The 25,949-nt window shown below is 35.1% G+C and overlaps 1 protein-coding gene across 1 annotated transcript in view; it reads right to left on the bottom strand.

The window, feature by feature from the left end:
* Positions 1-19,423, bottom strand: part of LOC121424129 (multiple epidermal growth factor-like domains protein 9) — a 38,199-nt gene extending 18,776 nt beyond the window's left edge. The window contains exons 1-3 of the mRNA XM_041619728.1: positions 19,161-19,423; positions 12,135-12,197; positions 6,918-7,026 (exon numbers count right to left, since the gene is read on the bottom strand). The gene's annotated coding sequence lies outside the window, so the exon portion shown is untranslated. The remainder of the gene's footprint in view (positions 1-6,917; positions 7,027-12,134; positions 12,198-19,160) is intronic.
* Positions 19,424-25,949: the final 6,526 nt, after the last annotated feature.

Raw genomic sequence — 25,949 nt, 5'->3', positions numbered from 1 at the left:
CTGATTTTTATGTAAAGAGTCATTTGAGCACTTACTACATAATAGGATATTAGAAAGCTACTGACAGAATATAGGCATATCCTTCCATGTTTGAGAAGAGGTTTTATATTTTATAAACAAGGCATAAATTTTATGTAAATCTATTTCATTTTCACGAGACCCCAGATCAAAATAGATTTTTATATAAAATCAGTAAATTCAATGAATAGAACAAATTTTTATTCTATATCCTTCAGACGATAAGTGTTTTATGGCACATTATAGTTATGATTAGGAATAGTGACATGAATGTATATATCTACTTGGGGGGTGGGGATTGCGCAAATCTATAAAAGATTGACTTTGATAAAGACCATTTCACATCAAGTTTTCAATAGTTTAGTAAACTTTATCATGAAGATGACTTCTCTCAGCACACCTGACCGGTACACATTGAAACAAGTTGTTTAAACTTTGTTTTTAATTGTGTGAACTTTTCAAACTTGTTTCAAAACTTTGTTAGATTGACAGTTCTTTAATATACACATGTACAACATGCTCACAATTTCCAAACAGCATTTTTACAATGTCATCAAGTATCTTTTTTTTAAGTTTTACATATGTGCATAGCCCTTCTATAGGCCTACACAAATATATCAACAGATGATACCTTTTACACAGAATAAAGGATAATGCCCAGAGACTATATATAAAAATATGCAAGCAGAAGCTTTCTTTTTCACATCTATTACATAGTACAGAAAAGGGTTATTTCATTTCCTTGTATATTCCCAGAATTAATTTCATACAGTATTTAATAGTGAAAACAAAATATTGGTCGTCAGGACACACTTAAACAAGGATGTAGAGCTTTCGTGCATCATGTATTTCCTTATTTTTTGTGGTTGAGAAAAGAAAAAATATTTTGTCTGCATGATTTACTTTTGAATAGTGTACATCATGTACATGTAGGTGTCCACCTATGGATTGTCAATGTCAAAATATTTGAATAAACTTATCATAACTAGATTCACTTTCTGTCCTTACTTGGACAAGGAAAATCTACACCTATTTCATGAAATTAATCATGGCTCTACTTATTTCCTTGTTATGCTACATGTACATGATGATGATATACAAATAATGTAGGAAAATATAGCAAAGTCAGATATATCACTATGAGTAGTGGAGCGTTGTGGCCCAGTGGATTAGTCTTCGGACTTTGAAACAGAGGGTCGTGGGTTCGAATCCCAGCCATGGCGTAATTTCCTTCAGCAAGAAACTGATCCACAATGTGCTGCACTCAACCCAGGTGAGGTAAATGGGTACCGTTAGGAAGTAATTCCTTAAGAGGCTGTGTGCGCTATAAACGCCTAGCTTAGCCGGGTAATATAGGAGCGCCTTGAGCACCTAACAAGGTGGATATGTGCACAATATAAATATCCGATATATCACTATTATTATTAAAGATGAAAACAAAAGATCTTAACTTTGTTATCACACAGTGTAGACATTTTAATCACTGCAAAGCGCAGCAAATTGCTTTTCAGATGCACTCCTCAGTCCTAGCTGAACTATTTGAGCAGTACATTTTCCATGCCCACACAGCAAAAACTGTGGTGTTAACCAGTGTACATAGAGGACCACACCAGTTATTATACACCGGTGTTAAATTGGTGGTGTTAGTTTTACACCCATAGGTGTTATTACAACACCTTTTGTTGTTACATTTACACTCTTTGGTGTTCCGTTTAATCTCTAGGGTGTAATTTTAACACCTCAGTGTGTGGTCTTCTATTAACACCAATTGGTGTCAGTTTTAACACTGCAGTTTTTACAGTGCAGTCATATGTTTCTCTCTTGCCCTTTTTACACAGGATTTTCTTAACCCCGGACTATTGCTAACCCCGTACTATCCTTAACCCCGTACTATTTTTTTTCCTTTTCACACATGCCAAATTGTTATTGCTAACCCCGGATAAGGAATGCTTGCTTTTCACACACGAAACTCGCTAACCCCGGACTAGTGGTTTTTGTCGATCATTCGTAGTACAAGTACTTCACTCGTACACTTTTTACACACGCTACAATTTCCTTAACCCCGTACTATAGGTGGGGCCAAATTGCCATTTAGCCCCACCTATAGTACGGGGTTAAGCTTAGCCCACTTTCGTTTTACACATGCGATCTTAACCCCGTACTATTGCTCTTAGCACCGCAATTGGTGGGATAACCCTGCTTTTTTGCAGGGCCAAATAATCCCGTACTATAGGTGGGGTTAGCCCACTTTGCAAAAATGCTGTGTAAAAAGAAAGTGGGCTAAGCTTAACCCCGTACTATAGGTGGGGCTAAATTGCCATTTAGCCCCACCTATAGTACGGGGTTAAGGAAATTTTAGCCTGTGTAAAAAGGGTATCTGATTCCCTGGAAGTCTTTCAGGACACCGATCTCACTACCGTCCTCCAGGAGGCGCGATGGCTCAGTCGGCAGAGCGGGGGATTCTATTCCGGTGACCCAGGTTCGATTCCCACTTGGTGCGCTAGTGCCCTTTGGTAAGGCATTAATCCTCAGTACCAGGTCCTTCGGAGAGGACCTTAAGCCGTTGGTCCTCTGGTTGCTTGCTTACAAGCATTCATGCTTTCTTAGCAATCAGGTAAAAAAAAAATCACCGCTACCGTCCTACACGTAAAACTAGTTTACTGGAAACGAGCTTAACGTGTGATGAGAACCGTCGAAGCGGTCTTGGAAGCGATCAGAAAACCACCCCGCGATAGAGTTTTGAAGATCCCTTTGCCTTGTTGTGTGCAGCACAATGTGGGTAAATTTCTTGCTGAAGGAAAACATGACATGACTGGGAATTGAACCCATGTCCCTCAGATTAAAAGACAAGAGTCATAAGCACTAGACCACGACGCTCCCACATTAAAGACAAATTCCAGTTCTGGTTAATAACGATCTCAAAATGACTTTTTACAGAATCTAATATAATGACCACCCAAGTGTCTGTTTGAATGAATAAAAAATATGTGCCACAGGATTCTGGAAGAAATTGTTTAATTGCTGAGAAATAAGCAAAATAAGCGTGGACTCGGTCACTTCCGTCGGGTCTTTATTCCAGCAATAATAATACACTGTCCCACGTGTGCCTATCTGTGTTGGTGATCTTCAGTGTGAACATTTTTCAGCGTGGATTTCAAGATTTCACAAAGTTCAGTTTATGTAACTGTACCAGATCAAGATCCTTGATGATATACTGACAATTAAGCCTGGTTTTACAGACTTTCTCATGAAATCAGTGTTTATTGCAACTACTGGCATTTCTCTTTAAGACATGAAGACCCCACAAGATGTAACTTAAAGCTTACATGTATATAGCAATTTCATGTACATGTACCCATAACAATATCTGTTAAAAGTGATTAGTTGGTGCCTTGGTGGATGATATTGCAGTATTAATATAATTCATTCTGTGGTGTCAATTATTATCGAGATATGTTTATCACAAAGTGAGACTTTCTAAGCATTATTTTTTTTACAGAACTTTGAATAATAAATCAATATACATGTACATTTCCATGTATGTGTCAGATTGTTGACAGTGTTTGTACTGTACATGAATTATGCAATAATATACCTACATGTACATGTACATGTTTTTAAATATAACATTTTCTTTAGAAAGCTTTCCAGTCGAAAATCAGAGGGGAAAACACCCAAAACCTAACAAGTCTACGCATTGTTCGACATGACTTAAACAACTATTGAGTGGTATACCTTTCCTGATGTGATGTGACATCGTAAATAGGATGCTAGACTTCCTTTCAGTTTGATCAACCTCTCTCACCATTCACTAAAATTCAGATTCAATCGCAATAGAATCATGGTTATTTCCCATACACAGCCATTCTCCCATGCCAAAACCCAAGGTGAATTACAGTGTATTCTCTGACCTCATTTCCTCTTGAACAATTTGGAAGCCACGGTTTCAAAGCCAGCCGAGAGTAACTAATAAACACCGTTCTCATAAATTATTAAAACTATTAAAACTAGTTACTGGAAATCAGATCTTGATACCAGTTTGGAAGATTGCTTTACTAGCATTCCCATTTGATCACCCAAAGGTGGTTTTCAAAACCACTTTACGTAAACTGGCCTTGTTGCTATGGAAATGCTCTCAGTGGGGGTGACACGTTTCCCGCAAACTTTAAACCACAGTGTAGACATTCTACAGTGTGTAGAGTAGCGCACTCAAAATGTACGAAGATTGCTTTTCGAAGAACGATTGTGTCCTCACAAAAACTAAAAACCACTTAAAAATGACAAAGCGATCTTGAAAACTACATCGCGAGGTGGTTTTCCGAACTTGTTTGGAAAATCGTTTCCAAGGCCGCTTTGACCATTCTCATTACAAATTAAACTAGTTTCCACAAGAAAATAAAAGTAGCGGTAATGAGAACAGGGTTTAACTGTGGTATCTCCTTGATTAAACACTCCTGTTTTACTTTGGGAATGTTTACACAAAATGCATGAACTTTTGGATTAAATCTGACCTTGGACAGCAGCTTCTATGCTCTCACGCTAATAATAAAACTGTATTGCTTTATAGATCAAAATAACTACTAAAAACATTGTATGAAATAGCACTTTGATATAAGCTTTGGTAGATTTCTATTAATGAGAAATGCCAGTAGTTGCAGTACACACTGATTTCATGAGAAAGTCTGTAAGACCAGGCTTAATTGTCAGTATATCATCGAGGATCTACATTTTTGTAGATCTGGTACAGTTAATACATAAACTGAACTTTGTGTGAAATCTTGAAATCTACGCTGAAAAATGTTCACACTGAAGATCACCAACACAGATGTGGAGCATTGTGGCCGAGTGGATTAGTCTTCGGACTTTGAAACAGAGGGTCGCGGGTTCGAATCCCAGCCATGGCATAAATTCCTTCAGCAAGAAACTTATCCACAGTGTGCTGCACTCAACCCAGGTGAGGTAAATGGGTACCGGTAGGAAGTAATTCCTCAAGAAGCTGTGTGCGCTATGAATGCCTAGCTTAGCCGGGTAATATAGGAGCGCCTTGAGCACCTAACAAGGTGGATATGTGCGCAATATAAATACCCTATATTATTATTATTATAGGCACACGTGGGACAGTGTATTATTATTGCTGGAATAAAGACCCGACGGAAGTGACCGAATCCGCCTTTATTTTGCTTATTTCTCAGCAATTACACAATTTCTTCCAGAATGCTTTGGCACATATTTTTTATTCTTACAAACAGACACTTGGGTGGTCATTATTAGTATATTAGATTCTGTAAAAAGTCATTTTGAGATCGTGTTACCAGAACTGGAATTTATCTTTAAAGTGGTAATGCTATTTTCCTTTGACAAGCGAGTCAACTCTGTGGAATTGTTTTCTCAGTAAATGAGGAAAATATGTTTCTGATTTTACCTTTTTGCGTTACTTGCTTCTGAAATGTTACTTTTTCAGGAATTGGGGATAATGTGACTCCTATTCCTTTCAAACGGGAAGTTTGCCCTGACAAAAGGCTTTATTGAAATAATAGCTGAAAAAATATTTTAAAATATTGGTAAAGGCTTGAGGAAACCCATCAAAGAATAAGAAAGTTATTAGAACTTTAACTACCGGTATTTGATTTGTGACGTTATATGCGAGCAGCTTTCGTACGTGTATGATGTATCGTATGAAAAAACATCAAGTAAATGTCATTTTCTCAAAAATAGAAAATGTCTTTTCATTATAACGTCAGTATATCGATAGAAAAATCATTTCACACCCGCTCCTAAAAAGAAAAAAAAACAAGTCATCACTAACCACTAAAAAGAAATGAAATTCATGCATTTTATATTGCATAACAAATGGGGCAGCTGCTGCTTTATGACATCACATATCTAAAACTTAAAATTATAATTTTCTTAATCTTTAATGGAGCATTTTCCTCAAACCTTTATTAATTTTTTTCTGTTATTTTTACAACTTTCCGTAAGGGCACTCTTCCCCTTTGATAGTGCATCAAGTGGACTCAGACAGAACAAGATCTTGAAGAAAAAAAGGCCAATATTGAACAAAAATCAGAGTAAGTTGCTTCCTTGTGTCATGGGACAGCAGGAGAGGCCTACATGTACAGATACAGTGTACATGTATATTTACATGTACTTTGGTAATTACAGGGAACCTTGTAATAACTTTAATCAGCCTCAGTATCTTTCAAACTGGATTTTGAACATCTCCCCCCTTTTTTTTCTTCCATGATGATGACATGGAGCTATGCTGAGCAGGATGTACATGTGAAAATGTCAACAGCATGTACAGAAAATAAAAGTAAAGAAATTGATAAATACATGTATGTAAAAATAGAACAAAATGGTGTGATAAATATGTCTTAATATTGTTACACTTCGTAATTCCGAAGGTTCTTTATTCCGAAGGTTCGTAATTCCGAAACACGTAAATTGCCTATACCTCGATGTTTGTTAATCTGAAAACATAAAAGGGTTCGTTAATCCAAACTTTAAAACATTATTCCGAAGGTTCGATAATCCGAAAACGAAATAAGGTTCAATGTTCCGAAGGTTTGTTAATCCGAAAACGAAGTAAGGTTTGTTGTTCCGAAGGTTTGTTAATCCGAAAACGAAATAAAGTTTGTTGTTCTGAAGGTTCGTTAGTCCAAAAAAGAAATAATGTTCGTTAATCATTTTGTTTTCGGACTAACGAACCTTCGGAATTACAAACCTCATTTCGTTTTCGGATTAACGAACCTCACTTCGTTTTCAGACAAATGAACCTTCGGAATTACGAACCTTCGGAAATACAAACTTTGGGAATAACGGATCTTCAGAATATCCGAACCTTCGGAATAACGAAGCTTCTGAATTACGAATGTATGCCTCTTAATACATGTACAAACCTCACAGAAAATCAGATGTAGTTAGAACTGCAGCATTTGGAAGCTATGAGAGCTCTCTTTCGAAACAAGAAATCCTTTTGTCATCCAAGGGGCTACACTGTAAAGTTGCCTGGAATTAATAAAAAAATGAAAAAAAAAATATGTGAAGATATCTCATGAGTAAAACTAATAATTGCCCAAGCTATAAAATAAGTTTGCATGATTGTGTGGAAAGTGAAACCAATACTTATCTCTTGAACTTCATCCCAAAACTTGAACACTGATTGTTCTTGTTTTTAATGTATGTAGGCCCACACACTGTAAAAAATGCTGTCTTCATCATACCTTTTTAAATAACTGTTGCACTTTTACATACTATACATGTAGGAATTATGTACAATCAATGAAAAAGCCGACCATATTGATCCTCATAATTAAAATGAAAAAGAATTTTCAACTCTTATCAGCAAGAATATATATATGAATAAAAAAAAACATGATCAAGAGTTATTAATTAAACAAATCAGTTGAATTTCAACAACTATTATTCTTCCTAATCATACTGTAATCTGACAGAACCCCAATTTACCAGTACCGGTATCTAAAATCATCTGCACACAAGAAAACGAGAACTGAATGGAGATTCTATGTTGTCAAGTGAGATCGACATATTAGGGCCTACATCAAGAAATCCCCCCTCGGCCATTACAATGTACATATGTTATCCCATGATTCCATGTGTGCAGTACCGTTAGAGACACTTCAAAGTTTGAACCATGCTGTTATTGTTAGCCCGATGAGTTTGAGGAAGTAAAATGCTTTTAAAATCTGAGTAATGTCAAAAGGATTTTACAATCAAAGGTGAAATGATGTACAGTGTGCAGAGTTTTAACACAGAAGGCTGTGAACTTCATGCATTCAGTTTTGTGGTTATATACATGTACATGTAGTACTACTTGTACTGTAAGCACATTACAAGCTGAATTAAACAGTATATGTGTAAATTATTTCACCACCAAGACCAAACAAATGTTGGGAATATTAAGGGCAAAGTCCATTTAAAGTTCATACTTTTACAGAAATGTTTTTGGTGCCTGATTGTCATGTTTCACCAATCAATTTTGATTCTATTTCAACAACAAACAAGTGGAATGCCTCTGGCCGTCTCACCTGCATCACGCGGTTCAATATAGCAGCAGTGCTGACTTTGAATACTACTCTAACTTGCACAAGATGTTCAGTGATACATGGTTACTCTTATGTCCACTTTTTATGAACAAGACCAATAAAATTACAGAGATATGATGGTTATTCAACAAAAAAAACCCAACATGGCCAAAGTTCATTGACCTTACATGACCTTTGACCTTGATCATGTGACCTGAAACTCGAACAGGATGTTCAGTGATACTTGATTACTCTTATGTACAAGTTTCATGAATCAGATCCATAAACTTTTAAAGTTATGATGGTAATTCAACAGATACACCCAATTCTGCCAAAGTTCATTGACCTTTGACCTTGGTCATGTGACCTGAAACGCGCACAGGATGTTCAGTGATACTTGATTACTCTAATGTCCAAGTTTAATGAACTAGACCAATAAACTTTCAAAGTTATGATGGTAATTCAACAGATACCCCCGATTCGACCAAAGTTCATTGACCCTAAATGACCTTTGACCTTAATCATGAGACCTGAAACTTGCACAAAATTTAGAGTGATGCTTGATTACTATTATGTCCAAGTTTCATGAATCAGATCCATAAACTTTCAAAGTTAAGATGGGAATTCAACAGATATCCCCAATTCGGCCAAAGTTCATTGACCCTAAATGACCTTTGACCTTGGTCATGTGACGTGAAACTCATGCAGGATGTTCAGTGATACTTGATTTACCTTATGTCCAAGTTTCATGAACTAGGTCCATATATTTTCTAAGTTATGATGACATTTCAAAAACTTCACCTCAGGTTAAGATTTCGATGTTGAATCCTCCAACATGGTCTAAGTTCATTGACCCTAAATGACCTTTGACCTTGGTCATGTGACATGAAACTCTAATAGGATGTTCAGTAATACTTGATTAACCTTATGGCCAAGTTTTATTAACTAGGTCCATATACTTTCTAAGTTATGACATCATTTCAAAAACTTAACCTCAGGTTAAGATTTGATGTTGACGCCGCCGCCGCCGCCGTCGCCGTCGGAAAAGCGGCGCCTATAGTCTCACTTTGCTTCGCAGGTGAGACAAAAAACAACAACTTTCAAACCCAAAGTACAATGATCTTCAATCCTTCAATTTCATATATCAATATTACCAATATTTGATTCAAGACATAAATCTACCCCCCCCCCTCATCCCAGCCCACTTCCTGAGGTAGTAGTTTGAAATCCCTTTAATTTGGGGATTCCCTACAGCGTTTTTGACGGACAAGAAAATATATTATATACAAATGATTACATGTAATATACTTGTATTCCAGCTTTTGCATACTATGAAAAGCAATTTCCAGGTCAGCATCTAATGACTTCCAAAGTAAACAAAATTTAAGTTCTATATTGGGGAATTTCCCCCATAATATATCACACCATAAAACCTTCTACAGATGAGTGTAAAACAAATCCCAAAAGTCACTCCCACTCCTAATGTCAGTCACCTATCTACTTGTACATGTGGAAGTATAAACATAGTAAAACTTTTATAAAGCGTTATAGTGTTGACTGTTGGGGCAAAAAGTACATCCTTTTATTTTTTATTACCTTATGATATCTTTATATTACCCTCACAAAATTTGACCCTAAACATGTAGCTTTGCTAGCAAAATAGATACCCTTTTTCTTTATTATAGTGTTTTTGAATACGTTACATGTACATACAGGTACGCAGGTGTTTTTTTTTTGTCACGCATGGTATCCACTCGTGAATGTAGACTGTATACATACATCTCTCCTGGGAACCACAAATTTGATTTTGTATTTTTGGTCATACATGTACATACTAAGAGGAAGGCTCTATTTATAAAAAGTCTTGTACAACTCTATATAAAAAATGGCTACAAAAAAAAAAATTAAAACCATGGAGCAAATTGCAATGCAATACCAGGATAAAAATTCTGTCTCTCAATGCTTATTTCTGCTCCCCTTTGGCAACATCCTCTTTTTTTGTCTTGTTCATACTGGTACAAACCGTACAGTAAATATTTGTATAGAACCCGGCTTGTTATTGTCTCTCGAATGTGGCATACAGTACAATGCATGGCACTTCATAGTTTTTAAAAATGTATTCTTTGGCATAATTGTGAGAGTAGGATATATCACTTTGAATTCATGTCAACACAAACCACTCAAATGGGATTTCCCCGTTTTTAATAATATGAAAATATTCCTGACAACAGGTGTATATAACTTTTACAGATTTTTATTGAATAGCACAGCCCCAGTCATGAACTCTTTTATATGTTCCAGACTCTTTTAATAACCAGAATGCAGTGAGATGATATGTAGTCTTATATTTCATAATAAACCTATTTGAATGATAACAAAACAAAGTAATCATCGACAACACGGTTCCAACTGATCATCAAAAGCCCCTCCTTGGAAGTCCAATTACTTGGCTCCAAAGCCCCCTTAACTGGCCTTATATCTTTTTAGTCCTTTATATTGTTTTGCCCTTTTTTATTTTTGTAATTTGTGCTGTAAAATGGGTGCCCTTTTGAAAAGTGGCCTTGCCCTAAAAAATATAACAAGTGGAATGCCTCTGGCCATCTCACCTGAATCACGTGATTCAATATAGCAGCAGTGCTGACTTTGAAAACTACTATAACTTGCACAAGATGTTCAGTAATACTTGGTTACTATTATGTCCACTTTTTATGAACTAGACCAATAAACTTACAGAGATACATGTATGATGGTTATTCAACAAAAAAACCCAACATGGCCAAAGTTCATTGACCTTTGACCTTGGTAATGTGACCTAGAATGTGCACAGGATGTTCAGTGATACTTGATTACTCTTATGCCCAAGTTATGATGACATTTCAAAAACTTAACCTGAGGTTAAGATTTTGATATTGATTCCCCCAACATGGTCTAAGTTTATTGACCCTAAATGACCTTTGACCTTGGTCATGTGACATGAAACTCAGGCAGGAAGTTCAGTAATACTTGATTAACCTTATGGCCAAGTTTCATGAACTAGGTCCATATACTTTCTAAGTTATGCTGTCATTTCAAAAACTTAACCTCAGGTTAAGATTTGATGTTGACGCCGCCGCCGTTGGAAAAGCGGCGCCTATACTCTCACTCTGCTATGCAGGTGGGACAAAAAACAATACATGTAAGTTGTCTAGGAACAAAATTATTAAAATACACTTTAAAATTTTCATTAAAAAAAAATAATAACTAATATAAACAGAACTAATGAATAAAAAATTCTTACCTTAACTTCTAATTAGAGTATCCAGATCAATGGTCTATAAACTGTAGCCTCCTCAAATTCAATTGAATTACAAGTTTCTATCCAACTTGATTATATGATATTAAGGATATAGGTGAAATGTTGCTCTAAACACTTAATTTTGTGTACATACAATACATAGAAACAGCACACCTATTAAAGCACCTCAGGTATTAACTTGTTAAGCGAGAATGAACTTTGTACTATTTGTACAACGCAACAACCTTTTCTAGAAAAGGAGTTGAACATTTACAATACAAAGTTTACAGTCTAACCATTCATTTCCTCATTTTTCAGGTATAGTTGTTTTCATGCATGAACTACCGTGCTTTTTATATTGATTATTTATATAACAATGATAGTCTGTCTCGCAATGATTAGAATCATGGCCCTGGGAAGCGGGGGTGCCCCAGCACCCCCAATTTTTTCCCGGGGGATGCTGCATGTATTATTTTCCATAGGCAGCACCCCCTGGAATTCTGGTAGATGTGTAAAATTTGAGAAATGTATGTAAAAAGACAAATATTTTGTGTTGAAATATTTTTTTTTTGCTTGTCAAGTTTTTGTGGAATGGAAATGACCCTCATTTTGTAGTGAAACCTTTTTTTTTTGCTTGTCGAATTAACTTCCGCACCCCCACCCAAGAAATCGCTCCCTGGACCCTGCTTGGAACTTGCAAATTAATGAGAGAATGAAATTCCTTCACAGTTTTGTGAGACTGATGGGAAAACTATTACTTTATTTTGCTTTAAAAACATAAATATAGAGATCAATACCTTGTGTGGTCTGGATCAGTCTCTGCCTGGTATCACTGTATAGTACTCTGGTGAAAATGATGTCTGCAAATGAAAATTTAAATATTAAAAGGAAAATAGGGTTTATTCATAGTCCTAAATACAGGTAGATGAATAACATTTTTCTTCAGAAAATATCTTTCATTCTTTCTCCCTACATGAACATGTACTGTAGTATTTTTTTTTCATTTTTCTTGTTCCTCTCTCCCTTCCTTATTTTCATATCTAGTCATTTCTTTCTTTTTTTATTTTTTTATTTTCTTTTTTGTTCCTTCTCTCTCTTCCTTTCTTTCTTATTCATTTATTTATTTCTATCTATAATATCTTTCAACTGTCTGTTAGTCCATTTCAATGAGCAAAAATTTAAATAGCAAAACTTCCTCATTTTAACAAATTACATGTCATTTCAATGAATTCTTCAGCACAATGCTTGCTTGAATTTTCTCCTTTTTATTTTCACTCAACTTTGTGTTTGGGTGGATTCCCCCAAATCTTCTATCTCAGGACATGTATATTAAAGGTTTTAGAATAATTTTAAATTACAAGTAGGTCGGGCAACAAATATGTATTCATACAGTGTGTGATTCATGGGGTGTGACTAGAACTGAAAGGGAAGTACAATGTATGCACATCAATCTTCAAAAGTATACTATGAAGGTTTGGAAAGATTGAGTAAACATCATAGAGCTATAAAAACTAAGCTATTTCTGAGTTTGCTAAGTGCCCTCATTTGCATAAATGTTTGTTATAAAATTCATGCAAAACTAGTGACATCCAAATTTGATAACATTTTCAAATCGTTCAAATCGTTCAAAACATGGCTATTCTTAATCCCTTTGGATGAGCTGAATGACTGAACAATGTATCAATACCACAAAACCCTATTTTGACACCTTTCCCCCAAATTCAAAATGGCATGATCAACATTTTTTCCTTAAGACCACCTTACGTACTGTACATGTATTAATCTAAACGAACGTACATGTACACATACATGTACATTTCCCTTTAAAATAAAGACAAGCATCAATAAAACTCACATGACATGGATAATTAACGCACTTGACATTTTGTAATATACACCGTACAAATTAAGCCCTTGATTCTGGGCTTATTTCATCACTCCCTTATACATGTAAGACTAACAAATAACATGCAAAGTATATCAATTTAACTCTTTGCACAGTGAATTGATATTTGGGGATAATAATGACCATTGTTTTCATGTTACTTTCTTTAATTCAATATCCATATTGCACCATTGATACTATACATGTAGATTTCATCCAAGAAATATTGCTTTTCATTAGCTTACATGTATCTAATTTGAAGGTAGGAGAGAAAACTAATTATGATTGTTGAATTTAATTGTAGGAATACTGTGCAAAATTGCAACATCAGTGCGCAAAGGGTTAAAGAAAACAAAAGGATGACATCAAAGTGTAATTAATCCATGTTGTTGATTTCAAATTGTTGTCTTGTAATTTAAAGGTCAAGTCCACCTCAGAAAAAAGTTGATTTGAATCAATAAAGAAAAATCAGACAAGCACAATGCTGAAAATTTCATCAAAATCAGATGTAAAATAAGAAAGTTAATATGACATTTCAAAGTTTCGCTTCTTTTTAACAAAATATATGAACGAGCCAGTTGTATCCAAATGAGAGAGTCGATGATGTCACACACTCACTATTTCTTTTGTTTTTCATTGTTTGAATTATACAATATTTCAATTTTTGCGAATTCGACGATTAGGACCTCCTTGCCTGAAGCACAAAATGTTATTTGGAATTCCACGTGTTCAGGGAGGAATAAAACTTCATTTCACATGGCAATGACGAGAAAATAGAAATATTTCATATTTCATATAACAAAATACAAAAGAAAGTGAGTGAGTGATGTCATCAGTTCCTCATCTGCATACCACCCGAGATGTGCATATAAACTGTTTTGTGAAATGAAGCGAAACTTTAAAAATGACATAACTTTCTTATTTTATATCCGATTTTGATGAAAATTTCAGTTCACACAGAACTTAAAATTACCTTTAATCTTCACAATTTTTTCTTTTATGAAACAGAATAAAGTGTTTAAGGATAGGAAGTCATTTTTACTCTTTACAAGTTCTTTTTTTTCTAATTATTATTGATGCAATTTCTGAATTTTGGGGCCTATTTCTTGCATTTTACGGTTACTTCTTATGCAATTATTATGACATACAGTACATTGTGTAAATGTTGTTTATGTTATGCCATAAATGTTTCTTTATATTGTTAATACATCATACATGTATGCTACATACCAATTTTCCAAATATTCTTGAATATTGTTTGTGGGAGATCTATTACAGGGAAACTTTTGAACATATTAAGCTCGCCCCAAAGCATGTAATTTGGGGAATTTTAGGGGTGATTTGGGCTGACATGAGGGAAAAATCATCTATCATTCTCATGTATTTCCTATGCTGGTGAGCAAATTCATGACCAGATGCCAAGAGAGGAAGTTGATAGGAAGCCTAATCTACCACATACAATATGCACAGGTCTACTGAATTGTAATACCACTCATGTAATGAGACATCATGAAGTCGATCCAATATTTAGTTTGTGTGTGTACATATGTACATAGACAGTGGTCCAAACATGGATCTCTAGAGACAGGATCTTTGAAGCCCAAAATATTAAGGATTTTGATTGCATCTTTTGATGAACATTACATGTCCACAAGTGAATAGAATAACTTGCTATCAGCAAATACTACATGTACATGCAAATACAAGTAGTCTGCGAGAATTGCAAGCAGTTAAAGGAAAAGTCTAACCCAACAAAAACTTGATTTGAATAATAAGAGAAAAATTCAACAAGCATAACACTGAAAATTTCATCAAAATCGGATGTAAAATAAGAAAGTTATGACATTTTGAATTTTCGCTTCATTTCACAAAACAGTTCTATGCACATCTCGGTCGGTATGCAAATGAGGGAACTGATGATATCACTCACTCACTATTTCTTAAAAGTTTATTATATGAAATATTGTTATTTTCTCGTCATTGTCATGTGAAATGAAGTTTCATTCCTCCCTGAACACGTGGAATTCCATTACCGTATTTTAACATTTTGTGCTTGAGGCAAGGAGGTCCTAATCGTCAAATTCGTAAAAATTGAAATATTGTATAATTCAAACAATAAAAAACAAAAGAAATAGTGAGTGAGTGACATCATCGACTCTCTCATTTGGATGTAACTGGCTCGTTCATATAACTATTTTGTTGAAAATAAGCAAAACTTTGAAATGTCATAACTTTCTTATTTTACATCCGATTTTGATGAAATTTTCAGCATTGTGCTTGTCTGATTTTTCTCTATTGATTCAAATCAAAATTTTTCTGAGGTGGACTTGACCTTTAATAACTTTCTGATCTTCCCAAAGTACTTTATTTTGATTATTAGAGCACTGAAGTGGCTTCCCTGGGTAAATATTATTATAATATTCATAAACATATCCAATATCCAAAATTTGTCTAACCATTTCATGCTTGAAAATAATAATAAAGAGGAAAAACATATTTTTATTTATAAAGCACTGTACATAATAATAATATTCTGCATTTATGTAGCGCTAAATACATCGGAACGATGTCTCTAAGGGCTTTACAGACATATTACCCTGGTCATCGGATCCTTGCATGCCCACATACAATGTATGCACATTCTCCACTCCCTGGGGAGCATTCCAACAAGAGTTCCATGACTCAATTGCAAGGCATACTACATAGGCTTTCACATCTTACGGGTACCCATTTAACACCGGGGTGGAGAGTGGCAAAGTGTGGATTAACGCCTTGCCAAAGGATGCTAGGCCATGGTGGGATTCGAACACATGACCCTCTGATTACAAGGCGAGAGTCAGAACTGCTACACCACGACGTTTCAACGTATGTTAATGTGCATGTCCTGATAAATCATGTAAAACACACAACACATTACGGTATCTACATGTACATGTATCTACAGTTTTAGCACTGATGTCATATTTTTCATGAACTGGAAAACTTGTTCTCCACTTCATTTCATTTTCCAAAAGTATGATCATTGCAATTTTCCAAAATTTGGCCATTGAACCTTTTCCATTTTATTCTTTATGAAAAATTGAATTGTGAAGTTTAGGATATCTAGCACTCTTTATCCTTAATATTTTCTTTTTTTCTTTTTAAAAGGCACTTACACATGATACTGTACTGTATCTCTAATACAATACAAGTGACTGGATCTCTGGACACTACTGAAATTCTCAGACCATTTCATACCGGTACTTGAAAAGTTATTTCAAATTCAATCAAAAAGAAAAAAAATCTCCAGTATTCTGCTCAAGCTTTATACCAAATGAACATTCACTGTCCCACACATACTGTACAAATGTAAACCTTTCCTTTTCTCAGAAACTTGTCCACGACCATGTACAGTACAGGTGTACATGTAATATAATTTATTTATATCCCCGGACACAGCATCTGTTAATAATGTTTCTCTGAAGTACTTGTACCGTACAGCATTTAAAATTTTATATGACATTTTTATGTGTAATCGAATGGACGACTTTCAATTTCAGACATTTTCCTATAAAGGGATTTCATGATTGCACTACAATTTGAAGTGTACTTGAACATTCATACTTAAAGAAGAGGGAGTTTATTGCAGGAACAGAAACATATTTCCACAGAATGCTACATGTACGTGTTTGACAGGAAACTACAAAGCACTTACAGAGAATTTTCTGGTTTCCGTCATGATCAAACCATTTTCTTGTATATTAGCATCATCCTTTAATACTACTTTTCATAGTTTATGCGAACTACTTTCTCAGTAAGAGTATTAAATTGGAAGTTTCAGTTCCTGATTATTAAAGATCAGTATTTTCCTAATACAACCAGTCACATCATTCCCTGCAAGCTTCTTTGACTACCTGTTTACGTGTTCATTTGTATTTGGTAAAATTAAAAAAAAATTGTTCAATGTTTCAGTGGAAGAATGACTTTTATGGCTCCTGGTGTTATAGTACAGCAAGACAAACAATGTACAATGTAATCCAGTGGAACCGATGAAACAGAGATTGACCAGTTTCCCGGCCTCTAAGTATTATTAAAGCCTAGCCGTCATAGATTACCTTCGCCAGATCGATTCACATTTACTAGCCAAGTTTGTTTGGTTTTTTTTTCATTCTTGAAATATGTCATGTTCAATGTCGACTACTTTACACTCTTGGTCAATTCTTAAAGGAAAATGAAACCCAAAATGTAATACCAAATGATATCATTGAAAAAGACAGGATAATCAAAATGAATCCCCTTATACTCCCATTTGATTTCCTGGTATGCAGTACCACCCCTTCAAAGTTGGACTTCTTTGAATTCGAAGTCTCTAAATGGAGATCACCATTTTCTAAGGGTTTGTACAAAAATTGCGATGTCAGCGACAAACTACATCTCTTACAATTTACGTTTGCCTACTACATGTACAGTGATTATTTTACAAGTTTGATATTAATGTACACATAAAATTCATACAAATATTGTTCCAAATGTGTATAATATACATTATAAATGTAGTTTCAAAATACGATTTGATGATTACTTTCTCACCCTTATCTACATTTTCCAAATTGGCAGATTACATTGTAGCTAAAATTTGCCAGATTGCAAATCCTAGATGAGGGTGTATGATTTATTATCAAAATTCATCAAATTGAATTTCGAATCTATTACAGTATATAAAAAAAATTGAATATTTTCATGAGTTCATGCATATTTGATTAATTGGTAAAATAGAATCAATAGGAAAATTCAGATAAGAGAAAATGGCAATCTCCATCTCGAGAGTTTGAACCTAAAGAAGATTTTGAAGAGGTGCCACTCCATACTGGGAAATCAGATTGGGGTATTGGATTAATTTTTATTGTCCTGTACTTGATGATAAAATGATAAAATTAATGTTGTATTAGATTTGGGGTTTCATTTTCCTTAAAACTGCCAGTATTATGGCCAACTAGAGCAGGAACGAAAGCTATGAACTGGTATACATGTACATGTAGCGTAGAGCTCCAAAGTCACTACTAGTTTTATAACAGCACATTTACCTCCACTTTGCTCCACATTCTTTTTACACAAAAAATGATATAAAAAAAAAGAAAAATCATGGAAGATGAGCTAAATGTATACTCACAGATGTTATTGTCGCCATTTTGTCGTCTTTGTTATCGTAGCCAAAGATACAGACGCATATAGAGGCATGAGCAGTGCCTCTTAGTATACTAATACTAATCTCGCAATACATGTGAGTGGAGCAGTGCCAACTTAGATTTTTAAAAATACTGGTGCCGGCCGATAAATATTATGGATTGTAAAATACTTGCATCGGCTAATAAACATCATGAAATCACTTCATGATATTTAACGATTCACGATATTCTTACATGATTTTCTTTCCTAGTGGGGGAAATGAAGTAGTAGTCCATTTATATAAGTTTAAAAGTTAAAGAGAACGAGGCTCCATGGACAGTAAGCCAACGTCAGTAAAATGACTAGTGTTACTCTCCAGGAGCCTCAAGGCTAAGGATTGGGTATATACATTGCTGAACTTGGTTCAGCAACCCTTTTTTCACACTCAGGCATATAGCACTGAAACTCATCAGCAAAAACAATAACATTAACACCAACAAAAATTATTATTATAAACACATGATCATGACAGACTGTATAAAATTTTTGAGACTGACACAAAATTTACTTGTCTTGTCACAGTCACACAAAGATCCATGCCCATAAATTAAGCTCCTTTCAGTTCTTAGCAATTTAAATGTGTGATCCCCAATGAGCATGTGTGTATAATATCATGAGTGAATGGGCCGGTATTGGTGCTACCTTATGTGAAATAGTTGGTGCACCCAGGGAGTCGTGACCAGTCCCACTCATTACAAACAGTGTAAGTGAAAAAGAAGAACCAATTTCTTACCAAATGAATATAGCCGGTCTAATGTCGTCAATCCATAACTCCAAACTCAATCTGGCAAACTTAAAATATTTGTTGTTGTCCTACTCCAGTATACATGTGATCACCTGTAAGAAGTTTTGAGTATTATCACGAATTCGCCGCAGAAAACTCCACTGATGTGATCTTTACCACCCGGAAGTTAGAATAAATTCGCTGAAGCTTGAATGAAGTAAAATAGAATCGTGAACATCTCCGGTGGCTTTCTCTCGCTGGTAGTGGAAGCGAGCGCGTCGACCCCGCCGCGCATGTTTGTACACAAACGGACACAGACATGTCAAAGACATGCATCACGGGCTGACGGGGCGTGGAGTCGGAGTGTCAGAAGGGTAATGGATAAGAAGGGCGTGGTCATTCGTGGCGCCGAGGTGGTATCCTGGCGGTGGCACGAAATTTTGCTCCTGCGACCTTTGCTCTTGTCATGAACTCTCAGAGAGCGTAGAATTAGAGGAGGATCGTAATTGTGTTTAGGGTTTTTAATTGGGGGTTAGGTTTTATTTATGTAAACCAGTACCAGGGGCTTAATGAGCCAAATAAGTTGCGGGCGAGCGAGCAAAAGTTTCGACATTTTTATTTTAAAAAAAAAATCAAAATTTGTGATAGATATTTACACAATATTCGGAATATAATCATGTTTCACCACAATCCCTTTTCTTATCTATTTTTTCTTGGTCGTGAAAAATGGGGGGGGGGGGTCAGGAGCCGCCAAGCACCCCCTCCCTATCTGTAGGCCTACGCCCATAGCTTAAACGCCGTGACGTGTAGATTTTCTACCAGGGGCCCGTTGCAGAAAGAGTTGCGTTTAAACGCAAGCCAAAAAAAAATCAATTGCAAGTCCCAAATGCGCGCTGTTGATTGGTTGAAAATCAAGTTGCGCATGATTTTTAGAGTTGCGTTTGATTGCAACTCTTTCTGCAACGGGCCCCAGAGCAATTTATTGTCGCCGGAGCAAATGTCCTTGAAATTATGGGCAGGTGGTATCCAAACTTGGTTCTATTCCCCAGACTCCTAGATACAATATCCATAGATGTAAAGGACATCGAACGGAAAATGTTTGAAAACAGGCCTAGCTACTAGGCCTACATGTAATGCAGGGGCCGCGGAAGCGGGAGCTTCAGCCCCCCTCCCAACCACTTTTTTTTCCAAAACCGTGCACGAACACGTAAAATGACCATATGATTGTGATTTTTTGCATGCATGGTCAGCCCCCCCCCCCCCCCACTTTGAAAAATGTTCCGCGGCCCCTGTAATGTATGATATTAAAGAGCAAAACAATCACAGGCATGATCCCGAGGCTTACCAGTCTGTAATAGGCCTACTGATAGTCGATAGAGGATAACGTTTTTTGTGAAAGGTATATAGAAAATCCTAATGCTTCGCTTTCGCAAATACGCTTCCTCAGCATTATGAAAATGAGTATAGGGGTACTCCCGGCTGAGAATAATTATGTCTAAACAAATTAGATTTAAAAGAGCAAAATGTTGAAAACTTCATCAGAATCTGATAACAAATAAGGAAGTTGATGAATTTTAAAATTCACTAATGTTTTGTGAAAACATTTGTATGCACGTCGTCATGAATATTCCGGGGAATGTTTATTAGGTGGGTTGATGATGTCATATCCCCACTTTCTTTTTGCTTTTGTTATTACATGAAATCTTTCAAATATTTTCATACATGTACTATACTTTGTCTCCCTTATAATGAAATAAGTTGCAGCAATGAATATTGAATGCATTAAAGGGATGGTCAGGCTGGAGATATTTTTATCTCAATGAATAGAATAAAATTCACAAAGCAAAATGCTGAAAATTTGAACAAAATCGGATAACAAAATAACGAAGTTATTGAATTTTAAAGATTTGCATTATTCTGGTGAAACAGTTCTAGGCATGTCTTGATGAATTTTCATTAGGTGGGCTGATGATGTCATATCCCCACTTGTAATTTTGTATTTTATGACGTGAAATTAGGTTTATTCAAAATTGTTCAAACAAGAACCAAAATAATTTGATTGATAACTGATTAAGTGCATTAGTTATTTATCCTTATTGCTGTTACTTATTTCATCAAAATGGAGACTCATAATTTACCCATGTATGTAAAAATTATATATTTATAAGTAACTAGTTTCAACATATTTAGATTGGACGCCAGAGTGATGTAAATTTGTTTGCTCTGTTTGTTTGTTTTTCTTTGTAATATTAATGATATTTTGATTGTATATTTATTTCGTATAAATATCTTAGTTGTATATACATGTAATGTGATTTTAATATGTACGCACGGAAGTTCAGAAGAACAGCCACTGGCTGAAGTTCGTTTACCATGTTGAAATAAAGTGAATGAATGATTTCATGTAATGACATAAGAAAAAGGAAGCAGCCCACCTAATGAATATTCATGTGCATACAACTGTTTTCACAAAATATTGATAGACTTGAAAATTTAATAACTTCGTTATTTGTTATCCGATTTTGATGAAATTTTTAGCGATTTGCTTTGTGATTTTTGCTCTCTTTATTTAGATATATATATAAAAAATCAGCTCGGATCCTCCCCTTAAATCAGTTGTCAATCCCATTGTTTTAATTCTTGGAGGACAAATATGAATAAGCACAATTTCATATACTATATTACAAAAGAAAAAGTGCGGTTGTGACATCATCAATTTGCTCATTGAATATTCATGAACTGTTGCACCGAAATAATGCAAATCTTTATTATTAGTTTTTGTTGCTCCGCTCTGAAGCGCCTTGAGCATCTTATCAAGATGGAAAGTGTGCTATACAAATCTCATGTATTATTACTTTTTGTTTATAAAAAAAAATCATAACTTTGTTATTCCTTGCCCGATGTTGATCATAAATTTCAGTGTTTTGAATTTTTGATTTTTTTATCTGTTCAAATCAAATTATTCCACCTGGAGTACCCCTTTAATATGTTGGACAGTGCTCAAAACGTTCCTCTTGGATCATTATGCATTAAAAAGAATTGCTCTTCACGCTCGCTTTATCTATTTATTATGATACGGAACATGTTCATGATTGCATAGGTTACGTTTTCATGTTAGAATATCCACAACAGAAGTCAGCTCGCGCTTTGCACTCGATCTTATTTTTTCATTAGCGAGATATATTATGTAAAACTTCAATGATGCTTCGAATGCCATATATAATGCTTAGCGTGGCCTATCAAATTTATTAATAATAACAAAAATCAGCTCACCGTCCCCCCTTGCATTATATTTTTCCTTTGATTCGGTTCCTGCTTATGATTGCAAAAAGTACTTCAAAGTTTTGTTTTTAGGTCGGATTAATTACCATATCAAAACATTTCAGCTCGCCCTCCAGCTTGCATTATAACGTATCCTCTTCATGAATTCCTACAAATGGTCCTTATATTTACTGTCAGTATATAAAAAAATATCAGATCCCGTTTCGCGTTCGCAGATTATAAGAAAGACCATAGAATATTCCGTTATCAGGTCTTAATACATGAAATATAAACAAATTCATGCCAGCACTTCGCGGTCGCAACATTGATGTATACGGTAGTCCTAACAATTGAAACCGAATCTTGTGAAATAGAATGCTATAATCGTTACAGTCATTTAATGAATCATCACTCTGTAGCACTACCCCCCCCCCCTCCCTCCAAGAAAAAAACTTTTAGTTATTCGATCAGCTGATCCAGGAATATGTTGACGATTTGTTTTGCCCGGCCCATTTTATTGGACAATGCTGGATCCGCCGCTTATAAAAATGATGATTATTACGAAATGATCATTGGTGTACAGATGGAGGGATGGGATTAGAGGCTTCCCCCCAAAAAAAAAAAACGCTCAGAGGAAAAAAAAGGAAGAAAGTGTGAAATATGATATTATTTCCTGAATATTATATCAAATCTACCACATAATTGGAATTTTGTTTTAAAAGTGTCAACATTTTTACTCTCTAGCTTCCCTCACAATTTATTTATTAATAAATTTTACGCAAAACGCTATAGGACCAATCAAGCCCCCAATTTTTTTTTTGTTCATTACATCATCATGATAAAGATGATTAATAGTAATATAAATGACAGTGTTAATCTTTAAACTAATCTTGAAATAACAATACTTTGGTATGTAAAAAAAATAACTAACAATGTTAATACTTATCAGCTTTTGTGCTATATCGTGTAAAGTCATTGTTTGGTACCCTTGAAATTACAAATTAGTTTTTTAAGTTACACTCTTACTACGATATAATAGACCAGTTCGTAGTTACTTCATGGACAATTTTGGTCAAATGACTTTTCATTTCTTTCATCATGATAGGCAGATTTCAAAGCACGATATTACGTAAGCTTGCCTTACATAGCAGGATGAAGAAATTGAATAGACCAGGTGACTAGAATAGCACACAAATGAACACTTAATGAAGGCATTTGTTGCATTCCTACTTTGAATGCATATCTTAGCATGTTGCACAATGTACTTTGCAAACTGTGAAATACCAGTCATTCGTGGAAGCATTGTTGTTTTTTGTGGATATAAATGAAAACGACAATTCAAAAGAATATATGAATAATCAAGACATCAAAGTTGGTGCTTATCTCATTAGATTTTAAAGCACCATGTCATTTTAGTACAAATGACCTTCTTCTGATCATGCGTAGAATCTTTTGATCATGCGCAGAAAGGAACTACGAACTGGCTTATTCGATTTCAAGAATGTGTGATTTTTTAATTCTCAGGACTAGAGGAACTCACATTTAAAGTGAAAATATAATAAACCTTCATAAATCTTATTTCCTCAATATTGGTTTACCACAACTATACACAGAGGTTTTTCATTTCATGATAGCGAAAGGAAACGAATCAATAAGTTCTGTTTTTTTCTCGTTTCACTTCATGATCAACAAGGGGCGTAGGTAACGGAATGGGTGTCATGTACACCAAACTTTCAGGCGAGGGGGGGGGGGGGTGGGGGGGGGGGGAGGATGCTGAGTAAAATAATAATAATGAAACATGTTTGTATAGCGCAACATACAGAGGCAAAATTGCATGTTTCTCAGCGTTGTTTTTTTTTTACAAGTGGAGATGGAGCAGAGAGCACTATTATTGTTTACAAAATGCTAAATAAAATGCTAGATGCAATCATCCCCAGATTTCAAAGAACGGTAGAAACAGATTTAAAAATGTGTTATAATCTTATAGTTAAAATCATCATTTTTAGGCCTATTATTACAATAATAATTTTTTTATCGGTGTGTTTAATATTCATTTTCGATGAAACTAATTCTTTGAGAATTAAGTAATGCTTCGCTTGCTTAGCTAGCTGGAAATATACTTTGATACAAAACAATAAAGATTTTAGACGTTTTGTCAGAGACACCATATTGTGTCCCTTCATTTTTTGGGACTCGTTACGTTTTGTACATAGAGGACCACACCAGTTATTTTACACCGGTGTTAAATTGGTGGTGTTAGTTTTACACCTATAGGTGTTATTGCAACACCTTTTGTTATTGCATTTACACTCTTTGGTGTTATGTTTAATCTCTAGGGTGTAATTTTAACACCTCAGGGTGTGGTCCTCTATTAACACCCATTGGTGTCAGTTTTAACACCACAGTTTTTACAGTGTACCAATTCCTTTGAAAATGCACATCAAATCCCACTGGACGGATGAGAGGTCAATGTCGAAAGTTGGGGACCGGGTGGGTGTTTCATAAAACTGTTCGTAACTTAAGAGCGACTTTAAGAACGATCCTTTCTTGTTGTAAATGGTATATTGATTGGCAATGGTTTAGCGCATAAGAAGGGTTCACCATTCGTTCTTAAAGTCGCTCTTAACTTACGAACAGCTTTATGAAACGACCCTCAGGACAGCACATCGTCTAACACTCGGACCGGAGAAAGACTGCAAAATTATGTCGTTTCTCCAGAGTCTCGAAAGACACAGCTGTTTTGATTCATCAATTTTCGACAAGGACCCCATTACATCTAAGGATTTGACAATATATTATAAGTTACATAAAGCGTATGCGAAGAAAGTACTAAAAACAGGCAATGCGGATGCGAAAGTCCCCCTTCTGTCTGAGTATCAGCCCGTGCTCTAAGTCTGTTTTTTTTATAACTTGGTATTTATTTTGTGAGTATCATTTCTCTCTCATTTATTTTTTTTTCTCATTTGATTACATTTGTTGTGTTATCTATTTTTGAGGGGCCCACATTGTACAAGCATTGCTTTTTATTGGGTCCCTCCATTTCCAATTTCTATTGAAAAATAGTATACTTATTTAAAACCTCCAGTGTGTTGCCCAAATTGTGTAAGTGTTTTTTTTCACAACATGTGTATTATTATATTTGTTTCTTTGCAACGGATACAAATACTTATGTTTATATATGTTATACAATTTGTTTTTGTTTGATGGAAAATGAAATAAATAAAATTGAATTGAATTGAATTGTTTTTTTATAATTTGAGTTGACGTCACGAAAAGATTAGGTTTTATTTTAAAAGAGAATGTACAGTCTATCATGCTTGTTTCATTATAAAGCAAGATCACTCGCTGTCTAGCAGGAGATGAGGGCAATTTAAATTTAAAAACCCATATTATCAAAATCTTAGCTTTTCATGTATCGCAAATTTGCAATTGACTTTCATACAATTGCACTGTTAAATAAACTGTGATTTTACAGAAAAAAGGGAAGATTTTGCAGAAAGCAATAACCGAATCATTCTGTAAATTCATAAAGCTGCA

Source organism: Lytechinus variegatus, chromosome 11 (assembly GCF_018143015.1).
Source record: "Lytechinus variegatus isolate NC3 chromosome 11, Lvar_3.0, whole genome shotgun sequence".
Lineage (NCBI taxonomy): Eukaryota > Metazoa > Echinodermata > Echinoidea > Temnopleuroida > Toxopneustidae > Lytechinus > Lytechinus variegatus.
This window is presented reverse-complemented; position numbering and strand designations above follow the sequence as displayed.